Here is a 5000-nt window from a genome sequence, read left to right as displayed (position 1 = left end):
AGGAAGGCAGGAAGGAAGGAAGGAAGGATAGGAAGAAGCAAAGGAAGAAGAAGACGAAGTAGAGGAGGAAAAGGAAAAAGATAGAAAGAAAGGCAAGAAGAAGAGACGAAGGAAAGGAAGGAAGAAAGAAAGAGAAAAACAGAAGAAGACGAAAAAAAAGAAGGAAGAAAAGAAAAAAAGGGCATCTTTGTACCTCGTCGAGGCATGCCGAGGATCCGTACGAGGACCACCATCGAGGATCGCGCGTAAAAGCTCGACAGGAAACAAGAGAGAGAGGGTAGACGCGCTCGAAGAGCCAGGTAACCAATACAACGGCAATGCATATTATTAATTTTTTTGTTTGTTTGTTTGTTTGTTTGATCGTTTATTCGTTTGTTCGTTTGTTTGTTGGTTCGTTCGTTCGTTAGTTAGTTTTTTACTTTTCCTGTATCTTTTTTACTTTCTCTCTTTCTCTCTCTCTCTCTCTCTCTCTCTTTCTCTTTTTTTTTCTTTTCGTACAATTTTCAGAATTGTTTTTTAAAAAGAAAAAGAAAAAAGAAAAGATTAGGTAATATAATAGTAATATAAATGTGAACGATGAAATATTAATTTTGTCATATTATATAAATGAAATAATATAATTTTAATGTTATGCTTAATACAAATCAATATATATATATATATATATATATATATATATATATATATATATATATATATATGACTCTGAATCGATAATTTATTACTACAATTTGTCACAGCATCTTTTTGAGAATGATCGTTTTCTCTCTCTCTCTCTCTCTCTCTCACTCTTTCTCTCTTTTTTTACTCTTTCTCTTTCTCTCGATCGATCGATCTCTTTTTTCTCTCTCGTTTCTCTTTTCTTTTTTTTTCTTTTTTTGTTTCCTTTTTTTTCTCGCGTGTCTCCCTTACCGACGGCACGTAGTATTCTACGTCGTTGCTCTCTTCAATCGGGATGGCCGTCTCCTCACATTTGTGTATACATTTGTATTCGTTATATATATATATATATATATATATAAAAATTTGCTAAATCTATGAATATTATTCCTTTTTTTTTTATATACGAGAATAAAGAAAGAAAGAGATAGAGAAAGATGATGGTAGGACGTACATACATGTTTCTTGAATTTTTATATGTTAATCCTTTTTTATATAAAAAAAAAAGAGACAGAGTAAGAGCGAGAGAGAGAGAGAGAGAGAGAGAGAGAGAGAGAGAGAGAGAGAGAGACGATCGATTCTCGTGATTCTCTTAACGTTCGATGGCCAATATCGCACCTTCCACGAGGTAGCTTTTCTTTATTCCCTTTTAGTAACGGCAACCGGCACGAGACGAGACTCGTGATCGCTACGACGTTGCTTAACAATAATAGTAATAATAATAATAATAATAATAATAATAATAATAATAATAATAATAATAATAATAATAATTGTAGTAAAAGTAATAATAGTAGCAATAGTGATGGTAATGGTGATTGTAGTAGTGCCACTACTACTACTACTCCTACTCCTACTACTACTACTACTACTACTACTCCTACTACTACTACTCTATTACTACTGCTACTACTACTACTACTACTACTACTACTGCGGCTGCTGCTGCTGTTGCTGGCGCTACTGTTACTACTGCTACTGCTGCTGCTACTGCTGCTGCTGCTGTTAACTACCCCTTTTCGTATGCAGCAAAAGCCGTCCGAGAAAGAGAAAGAGAGAGGGTGAAAGAAACAGAAAGAGAGAGAGAGAGAGAGAGAGAAAGAGAGATATCGATCGGTCATCGATTATCACGGTCGAACGATTCTCTTCTTTTCGATCACCCTCTCGATGGTCTTTTCCTTCGACTTCCCTTATCACTTGTATTATTTACAGAGCAAAGACGATCAATTAGAAAAGAATATCTAACACTTAGGAATTTATTTTTCCTCGCTTTTTTCTCTACCCCAATCCCACTCTCACCCCTCGCCCGAACCATCCCTCTCCCCCATGTCCCTCCACCTTCACCCGCACGTGGTATCCTTAAAATTTTTACAATGTGAATCCTTGTAAATACATCGGGTATATTATTAATTGTGTGAATGAAGACGTTTTTATTACTATCCGAGAAAATATTTTTATTTAGACAAATATGGATAAATTTTTAACGTAGGAAGATTATATAAATCGCCATCTAATGGATTAGAAATTTTATATACATACATATATATATATATATATATATATATATATATATATATATATATATACATAAAAATTTCTAATCCATTAGGCGATGATTTATGTAATCTTTCGTTAAAAATGTGTATACGCACGCACACACACACACACATACATACATACATACACACAAAAATTCTTCTCTTATCTTATAAGATAAATATATAAATTCGTAATGAACGACCGTCGATCAACAATTTTTCTATACATAATATATTATATATATATATATATATATATATATACATATTTAAAGAGAATTAGAAGAAAAGAATTTCTCTTTGTCTTTCAAGAATGCGCCCATTTATACACGCAAATCCATAAATTAATATATCACGAATAGAGTCATGATAGAAAATTTTTATTTTTAATATAATTGTTAAAGGGGAAAAAAAAAAGATAATAAAATAAAAGAAAGAAGACAATTTATTCTCCTATTAATTTTCTAATGAATACAATCATCAGTAATGAAATGGAATTGGATTCTATTAATTTCAATAATATTATTCGTGGATTAGAGCAGGATCGCATTTGGTTAGAGAATTCTCTCCTCGTTCCTCTCTCTCTATCTCTCTCTATCTCTCTCTCTATCTCTCTCTCTCTCTCTCTCTCTCTCTCTCTCTCTCTCTCTCTCTTCTGTCTCTCTCTCTCGCTGGCTCGTTGCCGATGGTTCGATTATTTCGCGTGAATTAACGGCCACATTGACAAAGCTATCGGATAGAGACGGTAAGCCGTACAATCGGTTATGGTGGAACCTCCTGTGGTAAGGCTTATTGCCTTAGGTCTCGGGAGAGAGAGAGAGAGAGAGCGAGAGAGAGAGATAGAGAGAGAGAGAGAGAGCAAGTGATAAATTTCTACTAGGCTTAAGCTCGATGCACCAGGAGTACGATCGAGCAACCTTCCTCGAGGTCGTCCGTTCGATAAAGTTCGGACCAAATCGGAAACGACGATGATATTACTTTATTATTATGTCAAAAATATTATTACATTAATAGTGATAATAAAAATAACTCGTGTTATCGCCTTTTACAATCATTATCAATCCAATGGACGTTGCTCGTAATAATTTATTACTATGCATGATATTTAGAGTAATTTCTTTTGTTTTCTTTTTTCTTTTTTTTGTTTTTTTTTTTTTTTTTTTTTTTTTGTAGGATACTATTTGATATCACGAACTAATCATCATTTACAATCTGAGAGGTGATAAGTTTTCAAAAAACAAAAAAAAGATAAAGAATAGAAAAAAATAATATCAATAATAATTATAATCGTAATATGCGTGACTTATCATTTCGATCAATTTTAAAAGTTTAATGTTAAAAGAAGAAAAAAAGAAAAAAAAAGCAAGAAGAAAAAAGAAAAAAAAATTATATATATATATATATATATATATATAATTGTTATATCGAAAGTAAAAAAAAATTGTTCTATATAAGAAGGGCGAATATTTTCTTTTCCATTTTTCTTTTTCCTCCCTTTCCTTTTCTTTTCTTTTTATCCATTTATTTGTTTATTTATTTTTTTATTTTTTTTTCTTTTCTTTTTTTTCTTTTTTTTTTAAATTTCTTTCCTCTCATTCTCTTCAATTATTTTCCCCTCTCTATTTTCTTCAATTTTTTCCTCTGATACGAATGTTATTATTATCGTCACGCGAATTATATCACGAATTTTATAAATGTTCGAATTTTCGTTTTTTATTACGTACGTGACAGAAACGAAATCGAGCTTTTAAGGAAGTCTATGAAAAAAGAAGGACGATAGTACACGACTATCGAAGTATCGTCATACTTTTATTTTTTCGTCGTTTTTCGAAGCAAACCTTCTTTCTCTGTTAGTTCTCTCGGTGTACTAAACAGAGAAAAAGAGAAAGAGAAAGAGAATGAGAGAGAGAGAGAGAGGGAGAGAGAGAGAGAGAGAGAGAGAGCTCTTTAATATTGCACACGTTACCGAGGGCTTCAAGGGTGGCACAATGTGCCACGGCTAAGATGACGAAAGAGAGTAAAAAGGGCTAGGGAAACTTTCTCTCTCTCTCTCTCTCTCTCTCTTTCTCTTTCTCTCTCTCTCTCTTTCTCTCTCTCTCTCTCTCTCTCTCTCTCTTTCTTTCTTTTTCTTTCCCTGTATTATAAAAGCGTCTCATGATGGTAAATCGTGCGAGAGTCCGAATAAGAGACCGCGAATAGAGAACGGAGTAATAATAATAATACAAAAAAAGAAAAAAAGAAAAAAGAAATGAAAAGAAAAGAGAGAGAGTGTCAGAGAGAGAGAGAGAGAGAGAGAGAGAGAGAGAGAGAGAGAGAGAGAGAGAGAGAGAGAAAGAGGAAGAACCGATATTGCGAAGTAAAACAAAGGTTCTAGGATTTTTATCGTTTTTCGAGCATTCCATTCGCTTCTCCCTCCCCCTCTCCACCCTCCCCCACTCCTCCCTCTCTCTCTCTCTCTCTCTCCTCCTTTCTTTTTCTTTTTGAACGATATCGTTCGAATAAATTCCGCTATCCGAAATTCAAATCGTACCTTTATCGAAAGCATTCCTCCATACATTCGATTTTGGACTTGTTACGTATAATGCTATTATTATTATTATTATTATTATTATTATTATTTAATTTAATAAATTTATCCAGTATATTCTTTATTATCGATCATCGACGTAGATTAAATATGTCTACTAAAAAAGAATAAAAAAAAGAGAAAAGGATAAAAAAGAAAAACAAAGAAATGGAAGAATGAAACAAATAGAAAAGGAAGGCAATATAAAGAGAATGAGAGAGAGAGAGAGAGAGAGA

At 33.0% G+C, this 5000-nt stretch overlaps 1 protein-coding gene across 2 annotated transcripts in view; it reads left to right on the top strand.

The window, feature by feature from the left end:
• LOC124426373 (acetylcholinesterase-like) overlaps positions 1 to 5000 on the top strand; it is an 81654-nt gene that overhangs the window by 1339 nt on the left and 75315 nt on the right. The window contains exon 1 of one of the 2 annotated variants that reach the window (XM_046968002.1): positions 57 to 299. The exons of the other annotated variant lie outside the window; for it this stretch is intronic. The gene's annotated coding sequence lies outside the window, so the exon portion shown is untranslated. Of the gene's footprint in view, positions 1 to 56; positions 300 to 5000 lie in introns of those variants that run through there. 2 annotated transcript variants of the gene reach the window in all.

Source organism: Vespa crabro, chromosome 8 (assembly GCF_910589235.1).
Source record: "Vespa crabro chromosome 8, iyVesCrab1.2, whole genome shotgun sequence".
In the NCBI taxonomy this organism is placed as follows: domain Eukaryota; kingdom Metazoa; phylum Arthropoda; class Insecta; order Hymenoptera; family Vespidae; genus Vespa; species Vespa crabro.
The sequence above is the reverse complement of the archived record's forward strand: the minus strand, read 5'-3'. Positions and strand labels throughout refer to the sequence as shown.